Raw genomic sequence first — 13,396 nt, forward strand, 5'->3', positions numbered from 1 at the left:
TATTTAGACCTCAGACCAATTCTGTTTTGGAAATTTTACATTGGCTAAATATGGCTAATGACTGTTTGTGTGTTGCTAAGCACTAGTCGTTTGGTTGACTTTTTCTCTACGACTCTGATGTCCTTCCAACAAGACTCTTTTCTTCCCTCCCCTCAGAGATAAAAATCATTTACACGTACAAACACACACACATACATACCCGCACCAAACCTGTCTGAAAATACTGAGGGCCGTATAAACCGTCGGAATAGATGACTCAATCGATGTCCTTCAAAGAGACACAGTGACTGACTGCTGCTCATCACTTATCTCTGTCTCTTTCACTCTTCTTCCATCTTTATTTTCCTCTCTCTTCATCAGAAGAAGAGATGGGCTAAAGGAATGACAGAGATTGAGAAAGAGAATGTAGGAATTACTGAAGACTGAAGGTTGACCATGTTGGTAGAAACATTTTAACTAGCCCAAGGTGGTCTGCTGGTGTTTAGAGGTTTGGCTAAACCCGGTGATAATTGCCGAAAATATAAAAAATGTCCCACTAGCTAAATTCATGCCAGATTCCAAAAACGTGCCTAAATACAATTCAATGCAAATTTCCACCTGCAATTAACAGAAGTGGCAGTGAACACCAACAACTTCCACACAAATTATAATTACGGGAAGATAATCGGTTAATGAAGACTTATTTTTGTGGGGTTTCGCAAAATATAACCTTACACTATAACCTTAACACACTTTTACCATTGTGCATGATTTGTAAACTAATGCATTTTGACGTTTAGCTTCATATGTGTGGCTTAGTAGGAAGTGCAAGAAGCAAACATACGGGCACGTTTTACCAGTGAGCCTGGGTTGGAAAATTGAAACAAAATACAGGATAAGCCATGGTCTGCTACTATCTTAAGTAAGGTAGTGTGTGTTTGCAAAAGAAAGAGGAAGATAGATAAGTTTCAATGCACAATTTTCCCACTTTAGTTGGCATAACCATACATTTGCATCAGCCAGCATCGTTTCCATGGCATTATCGCCACAATCTGAGAAAAGGCTATGTATGCTTTCGTATGCATCATTTCAATGTTATATTACAACCTCAAAGGGCCAATAGTCATAGCAATTGCTCAATTCTCTCAAACACAAAGAACATTGAGAGAGATTAACTGAGCCATTACACTGGAATCGTAGTATCGTTTAAAGAGAGGGAGGTATCAGGTTTTGTGAGTTTGTGTGTGTTTGTTTTCTGAAGTTTGCCTGAGGGAAAACATATATCTGAACATCTTAAGAACTCACCCTTTCTTTGTAAGTGTATGCCTTAAAAGAATTTACTTCAGTTGAAACTAGTGTATGCTAAAATATGTGTGTGGGTCGAGTTTGCTATCCACACAAACAGTTGGTCCCAGCAAGGATAGTAAAACCTGACATCACCTATTGTGGGACCATAAACATACTAAGTAATGTCTTAATGAATATTTAAAAATGCAGAAAGGTTTCTGTGAGGGTAGTTTTATGGCATAGAAAATACTGTAGCATTAACTCAGTATAGAAGACAATAGAAAGTCGCCAGCATGATAGAGTAGTAGGTATATTAGTTGTCTTTTTATGGGCCTACAGTAGTTTTTTTTTTTCTCCCCACCTGCATTGGTTTTAGCATTCCTGGAGAGAGAAAACAAAATGTAAGAGAGAGAAAGATGCTTTCTTGAATCAATTTGCCACTCTTGTCTTTATAATGAAAGTGAATGGAGATTTTGGGCTGTCAAGTTCATCATAAAAGTGGTCCATACAATGGAATGAAAATCATATGATAGTTTTGTGAGAGGACAGGCTAAACTACTTACTGAAAATCTTGAAAACGTGGTACGTTTTCTTTAACACACCAGTCCAAATGATTACATGTCATGTCACTCATCTGAGTATACAGAAATATGAATAAGATATGAGAGATAGAGAACTGAATAACAACTTAAATTTAAGACTATTGAACAAGACTATTGAACATTTTGATCCCCAATCACTTTCATTATATTGAAAATAGCTCAACGTTTTGCTAAATTTCTCTTTTGTGTTCCATAAAAGAAAGACATATAAGTTAGACCACGCTAGTTCAAAAGTTTCGGGATGGTAAGATCTTTTAAATAACCTTTTTAAAGAAGCCTTTTTGATCAGAATTCTTTGATGAATAAAAAAGTTCAAACCAACAGCATTCATTTGAAATATAAATATTTTGTAACAATGTAAACTGTCACTTTTGATCAATTTTAATGCATTCGTCCTGAATAAAAGTGTTAATTTCTAAACATTCCTAAACATTTCAATGCTTGTGTTGAACAAGTGGAGGGTTTAGTAAATGATGGCAGAATTATTTTTTTTTGGGTCCCAGTAAACATGTTTTTTTTTTTGTATTTGTTGGGAGGAGGATGACGCTAGTGAAGTGCGTATTGCCAAAGTATTTACACATGACTTCTTGTATCTTTCATTTTTGGGAGGGGATTTGAGTTTGCACGGATATTGGAATGAAAATTTTCTGTAGCAGAGCTCAGGTGTTTTAATACCAGTTCACAATTGTCCCCAGATGCCTGTGTGTGTGTGTGTGTGTGTGTGTGCGCGCACTGATCGGAAATACCCTTGACACTGTAACTTCCAGAGTAATCTAAACTGAGCTGATAAGTGTGTGATTGGCATGCTGCCGTTGTGTTGCCAGCGATATCTGAGCGTTTGAGAGCCGATATGTTTTGGTGCATTGAGCAGTAAATTGAAAATATATTCACAGACACTCTTGATGTTTTTAAAGTTGATTTGTTGTGTTGAAGCGAGATTTGGGGGGGCTGTGTGTGTGAAAATGCGAGCGTCGCTCTACCTCTGTCATTACTGTAGTGTATCCATCACAGACCCCTGTTGCCATGGCAAACCTTCAGACCCGTCACTTCGTGTTGTGTTTAGCTGCTCCTCAGTTCATGTGAAAGGAATTCAAATGATAACACAACTGAATATTGGTGAATATTGTGTGTGTTTAAACATGTAGTCAAAACAAGGCATTGTTAGATATCTATTGTTTTTTTTCCCTCCTCTAGTCTGACCACTCATTTTCATTTGAGTTATGTTTAGTAGGTCACACTTCATTTCCATTTAGAATTTACATAATGCCCATTTATTTTGCAAAACAGATGTGCCCATCCGTGACATTGACGAAAATATGCAATTTGAAGGCATGATAAAATGAAGTTCTGTACAAATTCTTGTAGCTTTTGATAGCTAATTTAACATGAAAAATGACAATCTGGCCGCCTCTTCATCACTAAGACGCCAGCACCATCCGAAATGTGCCTTGGCGAAGCGTTTGCCGAGCATGTCTGTTTGAGAGCCTGTTAGAGGTTGTTAGTCTTAAGTCAGGTGATTGGGCAGCTGCTGTCTGCTCACATCTCATCTCTCTAATCCACAGGCAGACTTTAGACCTGGGCCTCTGGCTTCTAGTTGAATAAGACACACATGCTAATGTAGCATTAAGAGCCAGTGTCGGCGAGGCAGTTGATGGAAGGGAGTGTGTGACACAGCTATAGATAGTGGAGTGTTGTCTTCCTGCTCCTCAGGGGAGGATGTATCTGCTGAAAGCCTCCAAGAGTGCAAATGAGTCTTCACTTCATTAGAAATGATGGAGGGATACATATCTGTGAGTTTTGACAGCGCAATGCTGCCTTTCTGAAGAGAAGCTAGAGTCACATTTGTATCTTGATTTTAAAACCACATACCCTCAGGTTGTAGTTTTAATTAAATTATATTTTGTATTATATTTTTATATGACAAATATAAATAAACAAATGAGAATGATCACAGATTGCTAGCCTTACCCAGGTATTATAGACTTCCTTAGCAGATGCGGCTTCAGTATGACAGATGGATTGGTGACGTCAAGAAATTCATTATAGAGGAGAGTAAATGTTCTCCGTCCAATATTTCTTTGGAATTTATTTAAGAAATGAAATGGGTCAATTTTGACTTCACATTGTCTTTAAGAATCAGTTCAGTGTAATTCCCACCAATCGCATGAATCACTCTCTCCATACTTTGTTCTTCACCTTATCTGCTCATCTCACTCTCCTGTTTGGCTTGCCGGCGCCTCAGCATCTCCATCCCTCATAGTCACAGAATTCACTCCCACTTTCGTCTCCCTGCACCCTTGTCTCTCTCTACACATCTCTCTGATGCTGTTAACAGGAATCAAAGCTTTTCTGCAGTCTGAGGACTGAGGCAGGTACTTGAGTCCACAGGGTGCATTTTCCAGCTAACCAATCCCGTCCTCAGGCATAGCTGTCATTCCTTACATAGCTCAACCCTGGCACCTACCCTCTAGCTTGGAACAGAGGGAGGGAGAGCAAGACCGACAGCACAAGGGAGGGAGAGGGGAGGTTAGTAGTGGGAGCTGGTTTTGTTTGTGAGTGAGTGCTGACTTAGCTGGGGGCTAAAATAGTAGAAGTACACCAAGAGGGGGAACAAAAGCAGCTTTTACAGAAAGTACAGCGAAAGAAACTCTATCTTTCACACACACACACACACACACACTGCACTCAAAACCTTCTCTATATTCTGATCCACTTTTACTCATCTCAGTTTGAGAATGAGATACAGAAATCATATTATCATATCAGCGCATCCCCAGTATCATCTCTGCATATGTGTCTGTGTGAGAGTATGGATTATAGTCTTACAAATAGCCCTTCACTGTCTTATCCTCACAGAGAGAGAAAACTAATGAGGAAGAGGATACAATGAAACGCACACCGAAAGATACAGATGCACAGATCCAATAAGCTCAGAGCTGCTCGTCTGGTATTATTCACCTCCCTTCTTACTGAACAGGGAGGACAATAGACCAGTGTGTCCGTGTATCCATCTACACACATCCACCGGACACTCTGCACACTCTAGTTTATCAGTGTAAGGGGATGGCAGGTTTCGTAGCAGATACAGCAAGATGCCTAGAACGAATCCCTCAGCAAAAACTATTCACCCCTCTGAATAGAAGTGTTGTGCTTTACACAAATGTGCACTGTGCGGCTTATCTTTATTTTATCTGGAACAGAGGAGATGAGCTATGTGTTTAGGAGTGCTAAAAAAGTCAGGCCAGAGTGTTACATGCAGCAACCGAAGGTTTTGAAGCCTCCCTGAGCCTTTGCATGCATCAAGATGGCTAAACTAACGCCCATCTTCTGTTACATCAGATTGCACTTAAGGATTGCTAATTATCTCCAGCTATTCCTTTTCCATTCATTAAACTAGCAACTGCAACACAGATGCAATAAAGGTGACGTCTCCTCCTCATTAATGCACTTATGGAAGAATCTTTCTTGTTTGTGTGGTGACAATTTCCATTAACCCATGCTGAAAATCCTCAATGATATGTTGCAGCATAGGACATTCAGTTGAAAATAAAATCATATTGAACAGCTGATGTTGCTCGAAATTTTTGCTGAACTCTATGCATCAATTACAAATGTGTAGAATTTATAGCACTTTAGAAAATTGCAATTACAGAATAGCAGACCTACAGTAATTACGCCCCGCTGAACAATTGTCATTTCTTTCAGCAAATCTAAAAGCATCACATTCACAGTGGTATAGTCATTATCTGTCCTCTGAGCAACATTTATGAGAACTGACAACACATATTTAACCACTGGGAACACTTATGTTCTGATCCGGCAGGGTCATCTGGCCTTGTCTTGAGAAATGCTTTGTGTTCTCCAGGATTTCTTCATTGTCTCCAGCAGAAGTGTGAGATTAAGAGAAGTGAGTTTCTTTGTGTATTTCTTTAGGAGTTTCTCCTCGCGCTCACAAATAATTTGCGTGTGACGCAAGCAGCTTTGGGTGTTCGTAGCGGAAGTGTTGCACAAGAAAATGTTTACCTTGTAAAAATAACCAAAACAAAACATCACAGCTTCGCTCTCAAACCGAATGTGTGGCGGCTGAGAAGTGGAAAGGGAGGGAGAAATGAACTGGTTGTGTTTCCCTGTGGCAACTCTGCATGGCGAGAGAGAGAGAGAGAGAGAGAGAGAGAGAGAGGAGAGAGAGAAGAGAGAGAGTGAGAGAGAGAGAGAGACGGAGAGAGAGAGAGAGAGAGGAGGAGAGAGAGAGAGAGAGAGAGAGAGAGAGAGAGAGAAGAGAGAGAGAGAGAGAGAGAGAGAGAGAGAGAGAGAGAGAGGAGAGAGAGAGAGAGAGAGAGAGAGAGAGAGAGAGAGAGAGAGAAAATAAAAAGAGAGATGTGGTTGAGGAGCATCTCTGTATTATAGATAACTGTGAGAGGATGAGTATGGATTTCTTTTACTTGTTTTTACTTTCCCACTCCTTTTCTATCGCTCTCTCTAAAGGTTTGTGTTTTGTGATTGGTATGTGGAGGGGTGGATGTGCCCTCGGAGAGCTGGGTGGCTGACAGTGGTCTCCGTCTAGCTCCAAATGCCAATTTGCGAGCTGTCTCATTCCATCTTGACGAAATGTCCTATTCTCTCGCCAGTGCCACTGGAGGGAGGGGTTGGTGGTGGTGAAGTGGGCTTTCTCCTGTGGGAGAGCTGTGGCTTCTATCATCCTTATCAAACCTGGCTTCTGCAGTCACACTCGATTTAGCTAACACTTGCTTAATACACTCCTCACTGAGCCTTAGGTGTGTGTGTGAGAGAGAGAGAGAGTGTGTTTAGGTCCTCTGTGTGTATGACTCTGGGATGTACAATGAGTGTGTGCTGAGGGGATTTGCTCATGCCAGGGATGCATACATATAGATGTAAGGGAAATAACGTATGTGCAATGGCTAACGTCTGTGGATCTTCATAAAGATGCAATTCGAGCTACTACAATTAATACATAGATCAACATTTGGATGGAAAGCAGCATCTGCCTTAGAAACTATTTCATTTAAGTTAGGAATGCATGATATTTACACACCCCAAAAGTTTGGGGTCAGTACGATTTTTAAAATTTATTTTGTTAAGGATGTCTTAAACACACACACCAAGTCTGAATTTCTTATTATTACATTAGATGATAATCTGTTGTGCACTTAAAGTTATTATTCAGAGCAAGTATTATATGATTTGTATTTTTTATATTATAAATAATTGTGATAATTGAATTGAATTGTAATATATATTTGTTTGTTTTTCTGAAGAAAATATGAATGGTTATTGATTGAATAATGAGTTGATTACTTGCCAAAAAGCCCATGGCCAAGTCTCTATAATATTCTGGTCTCTCAAAATATTAGTTCAGTTCAAATTGTAATTCAGATCACTTAGAAATTAACACATTGTTTTGTTATAATACACATAATTTATCATACATGTCTGTGGAACAAATGGTGCACTAGCAGCGCTATATGTGAGCTAAACACTGATCAATACTGATTCACTGTACAAAGTTGTTGTATATTAGATTGAAAATTATTCAATCATTCACCAAGATACCTGATGATGTTATGAACATGCACACTGACCTTTGACCTCTCTCTCGGTCTCTGTCAAATCACAGCTCCCGCATCGCCCGAGTGACCTTCTCCACAGCCAATCAGGCGCAAGATCTGCAGGATCCTTCTCAGCACAGTTACTATGACAGCGGTCTGGACGAGTCAGAGACACCCAGCAGTAAGAGCTCTTCAGGGCCGCGTATCGGGCCCCTCGCCCTACCTGAAGACCACTATGAACGCACCACCCCGGATGGCAGCATCGGAGAGATGGAACACCCCGAGAATGGTAAGAAGAAATGAACTCCTCCTACTCTCTTTCAGAAATATCTCTTTAGATCTTCTACATCTTACAGCTTTTTTGTTGTTGTTTAAGTAACGGCTGGTAATGAGCTGCACTGAGCTGTTTACTTGTATGCCCTTCACTCACGCTCGTTTTGCTTTAAAACAAAAAAATAGTAAAATAAGGTCAATCTGAATTCTTAGGCACTGTGAACTAAATGTCAGAATTTAAGCAAATTAACTACTGATTTGAATATGTTTTTTGTTGAAAACTGTATAGACCTTGTCAACACTCATCTTACATGTACAAAAAAGCATTAATTCTTGACAAGATATTGCAATTACCTATTCATATAAGCACACACACACACACCAGGAAAACCTGATATAATCCTCCTCCATTGTAGCTGTAGGGATCAGCTACTTCTCATATAGTGAGGGATGCCGTCTCTCCTTTCCGCCAGGCGAGGTGCTACAAACCAAGAATCCTCAGCAACAGCTTCTGAGAGGGTGAAAGTCATAGCCAAAAGGCAGGCACACACTGAAAGCATTTAGTATTTCAATTACAGTGGAATTAATCAGTGATGTGTATGTGTACACACAACACACACTCTTAAAGGAATATTTTGGGGTCAAAACAAGTTGAGTTCAGTAAACAGCACTTGTGTCATAATGTTATGTTATTAATATATAATATTAATATTAATAAAATAACAACAACCCTGGGTTACAATAGGAGGGTTAATATGTTTTTCGGTGTGGAAAGGAAAAATCACTTATATTAATATGTTTTTATTCAGCCAGAGTGCATTAAATGGATCACAAGTGACAGTAAAGGCTTTTACATAAAACAAAAAATATATATAAAAAAAGATTTATATTTATAATATAAATATATATATATATATATATATATATATATAATATATATATATATATATATATATTTATATTTATAATATAAATATATATATATATATATATATATATATATATATATATATATATATATATAATATATATATATATATATAATATATATATATATATATATATATATATATATATATATATATTATATATATATACATATAAAATGCTGTTATTTTGAACTTTCTATTCATAAAAATGTTTCACAGTTTCCATAAAATTATTAAACGACACAACTGTTTAATTGATGATAATAAGCAATGTTTCTTGAGGACCAAATCAGCATATTTAAATGATTGGAATGGATTAATGTCTGCTGAATATTCAGCTTTGTCATTTCAGGAAGAAATTACTTTTTAAAATATATTTAAAATACTTACTTTACATTGTAATAACAATGTACAACATTTTTACATTTTTATCAAATAAATGCAGCCTTGGTGAGCATAAGAGACTTTTCTCAAAACATAAAAAAAATCTTAACAATACCATACTTTGAATGGTGATGTATTTCCAATTTTACAGCTGCGCTTCCATGATGACACATTGCTCAAAATGACTTTTTCAAAAATAAAAAGACCAACTGTAAAGCAGATATAATACACAGGTTTTAAATGGAAAAGTTTGAAGAAACTAAGTTCCATTTCTTTTAAATACTCTGTAGGTGCCATAAAAAAAAAAAGAAAGAAAAAAAAGATGGGTTGAATCACCAGTATGCCACAAATGCTGTAATTTTCTCAACATGGATTGAACATAGAATAGTCTTTGAAAGAGGTCAAGATGCATGGAAAGAGACTGAGAATAATGAGAATCAGCTGAAGGAAGTAGAATTGAAGAAAGAAAAAGAGAAGTATGACTAAGAAAGTGAGGTGGACTGAGGCCTAAATGTCATGGCTGTCTTCCCACATCAATGCTTTTACTGCAGCTGCAGGACAGTGTGTGTGTGTGTGTGTGTGTGTGTGTGTGTGTGTGTGTGTGTGTGTGTGTGTGTGTGTGTGTGTGTGTGTGTGTGTGTGTGTGTGTGTGTGTGTGTGTGTGTGTGTCTGCAAGGAGGGTCACTCAGACAGGTCTCACTTATGGCATCTGTACACACAGCTGGGCACAGAAGCCCCTGGCAGTTGCCACCAACCACAGCCTCACACACACTGAGAAGGACAGTGTGCATGCAGAAATGAGGTCAGGTACAATGGGGGTTAGGCTGGATATTTAACTGATTTCCTTAGGATGTGTATGGGCGTGTATGTGTGTTTGCGTATGTTATCATTGTAGACAGACTCTACTTGTGCCTGTTGACCCTGACTGTGGTGGTTTGTCTTCATGGATTGCTGCCAGCTTCCTGGGGTCGACATTGCTGATGCTGAGGGAAGAGTTTTACTGTACTCCCTTACATCACTATACACAATAGAGCTAATAAAAGAGCAGGGATCTTAAAATAAATTGTCCCAGCGCTCGAAATGACTTTAGCAGCTGCGCAACGCAACAGTGCTATAAATACTGCGCTGCCACAGCACTGCTCTTCAAATGAGCTCTGCTTCATATAGCCACTATGGATAATGCATGGATGCAATGTGCAAAAGAGGGCAATGTGGAATGATACTGTGAAGCATGAAGGTGACAGGGCAACTGAGTTTGCACAAACGCGTCGTGACGAGTCTGCCTGGCAACCCTTGATTTGGCTCATTCACCTTTTTAAAGAACATTGTCAAAAACGTGAGAAATGAGGCAACGTGCTAGACGAGGACTGATGTTGTGAAATATTTATGGTACATGGAATAAAGCCGCTGCCTTCTGATTCTTTAAAGGTGAAGTGTGTAATGTATGCGCCACTAGTAGCACCAAACAGACCTGTGAAAATAATTGCATTTAAGCTTTGAACACCCATCTGCTATTCGTCAGGAAGTTCTGTTTTAAGCTCACCCCAGTCAGTCACTCAAAGAAACAGTGTGTACTATTTGATGCCACTAGACAGAAATGACTCACTTCATATTCAATTTTATTTAAAAACGTACTGCATTAGAAATAATTAAGTATATGTTGACATGAAAACAGTACCCTTCATATCTCACTATTAAGATTTTATGTCAAAAGTTTGGGGTTGGTAACATTTTTGAATGGTTTTGAAAGAGGTATCTTATGCTCACGAAGGCTGCATTTATTTGATCAAAAATACAGTAAAAACTACAATACTGTGAGATATTATTACAGTAACCGTTCTGTTTTAATGTGTTAAAATGTAATTTATTTCAGCAGTCCAGTCTTCAGCCTCACATGATTCTTCAATAGTCATACTAAAATTTTGATTTGCTGCTTAAGAAACATTTCTTATCAGTGTTATAAACAGTTGTGCTGACTAATATTTTTGTGGAAACTGCGAGGCATTTTTTCCAGGATTCTTTGGTGAATAGAAAGTTCAAGAGAACAGCATTTTTCCTAGAATTTGTAAATACTTAAAGGTGAAATGTATTCCAAGTTTCCAAGCAAGTTTCCTAAATGCTTCCTCTATCAGCCATTTGCACTAACAGGTACCCCTGAGCTCACACCATTGGTTGAGAGACGCCACATGCCAGACGTTTCAGACAAAAAGCATTTTTATGAAAATGCTATAAAACTAGAGTGTTTACGCTCTTTGGGGAAATCAACCCACGAATGGCTTACTTATAGTTGTCTCTGCACATTAAAAAGTAGTTTAACACTGAAAAAATTGCACACATCAAATTTAATTAGCTTCAGTGTGTCACTTCACAACAATGTGAGCATGAATAATTTAAAGATGATGTGTGTAATGTGTTTTTTTCCATGTTGGAATATTTTCTCCAATCCCACTTTAATGTACAGAGACAACTATAAATAAGCTACTCGTAGGTTGATTTCCCTGAATAGAGTAAACACTGCGACTGTGCTGATAAACCAAAATATTGTCCTGTTTATTTGACCTTCTTGACCAGCCCGAGGAGGTCTATAATATATAATACATGAAGAGCACTAAATAAATAAATGACAATCAGTCACTTGCAAAACATTTACTTTAATATAATAAAATACAGTATCTACTACCAGGGGCAAACTGGAGCATGTTAACCAGCTGAACATGGACCCTAATTTGGGGCGGGACTATTTTCTTGTTTGACCAATGGCAGACAGGGGGAGTGTTTAAGAGACATGTTATTTATTTAATTATCATTCATGCATTTCTGTTTGGTGCCACCAGTTGCACAGAAATGACACACTTCACCTTTCAATAATTCATTATAAGAATTTGCAGATTAAACCATGGTGCATTGTGTAAATATTCTTGTCAAACAAGATGTGATGTTTAGTTTCCTGAATTTGCCAGATCCATTTTAGAAATCAACCTGTATTATACCTGAAGAAGAGAGTTGCAGGATAAAAAGCGAAATTTCAGATATCTTCATGTTTCCAAAGATAATATTTTGCATTAGACCAACAGGAGTCAGAACAGGCTGTGCCTGGTTCCTCTCTCTCTTCCAGAGACCCCTTACAACAAGACAAAAACTCATCTCACTTTCTATCTTTTTCAGTCTTTATTCTTTCTGTTCATTGCTCTGAGAAGAGAAAGAACCAAAGTATATCCAGGGGGGTGACTTAGCAAAACTATCATCCAGTCACTGTAGAAGACATGGACCAGGTTGTCTTTGCTGAAGTAGATGTTGTCTCTGGTGGGTTCTGGCTTACTCCTGAAACAGCAAAACATCAGTCTGCTATAGCTATAGCTCATTTACCTATAGCTCATATTCCACGAGGAAATGAACAGGAGTATACACTGATTAAGTATAGACTTCATTTTAATGTTGCTAGTTTAACTTTGTGTTAATATTATTTTTGTTTTCTGTATTTTTGTACTACAGCTGTTTCACGAGTTCACACTTACATCAATTAAACAGAGTAAAGATTATGCGTATTTGGCGTGCTGTCCGGGGGGAGGGCTCCGAGCTCGGAATTTTGCCCGAACCCAGAGTACTCCCCCCGTTGTTGTAAGAGTATTAGGACTATAAGTGAGGAGATGGGGTGGTGGAGGGATGCTGTTAAACTGTCAATGAACGGAGGTAAGTTTGCTGTATATATGCACAGCGCTTAACTCGTTGATTAAGCACCACTCGTGTCTAATTAGGTTTGATTATCTGAATGTGCTCCACGTGTGTTTAATTAGGTTTAATTATCTGAACGTGCTCCTCCCGAACTTTGTTAATAAAACATCATATAGCCAAATGTTTGGTAAACCAGTTCTGTTGTAGTTTTGGTATCTTTCTTACACATTTAAGGCACATTTACATTTTCATTTAAATGTTGCTGTGCATCCAATCAAACTAGATGAAATATTAAGGATATTTTTGTTGCCTTTGTATTTCTGAACCATTTTGGTACCATTTTGTGTAAATCCTGTGTCCTGAAATGAAACCATTTAAGAACCACTGCATTGGTAGACCGTGGAGCTCAGTGAGTCCTTAGAAGTTGGCCTTGGAGAAATAGCGTGATGTCCAACACACGGTGGCTGTTGTTTAGATTAGCTTAGATGAAACAAAATGGACTGAACTCGCTCTTCCTCTTTCCATCCCTCTCTCTTACTCCATCTCTCCACCGTAGCTCGCTCCTCTCCAGCTAAATGGAATCATCTCCGTCTGATAATGGAGTGTAATTCCATTACCCCAGCTCAGTGTCCCAAGGGGGGGCATTTCCGCCCGACACCCCCTTCTCTTCCCTAATGTGCTCATTTCCCCTGCCTAATAGAAA

The 13,396-nt window shown here is 38.4% G+C and overlaps 1 pseudogene; it reads left to right on the plus strand.

Moving 5' to 3' along the window:
• The window catches only part of LOC130095180 (protocadherin-1-like), a 182,377-nt pseudogene that overhangs the window by 103,695 nt on the left and 65,286 nt on the right, over window positions 1-13,396 (plus strand).

This window comes from Rhinichthys klamathensis, unplaced genomic scaffold, assembly GCF_029890125.1.
Source record: "Rhinichthys klamathensis goyatoka isolate OS25496 unplaced genomic scaffold, OSU_Roscu_1.1 h1tg000186l_1, whole genome shotgun sequence".
Taxonomy (NCBI): domain Eukaryota; kingdom Metazoa; phylum Chordata; class Actinopteri; order Cypriniformes; family Leuciscidae; genus Rhinichthys; species Rhinichthys klamathensis.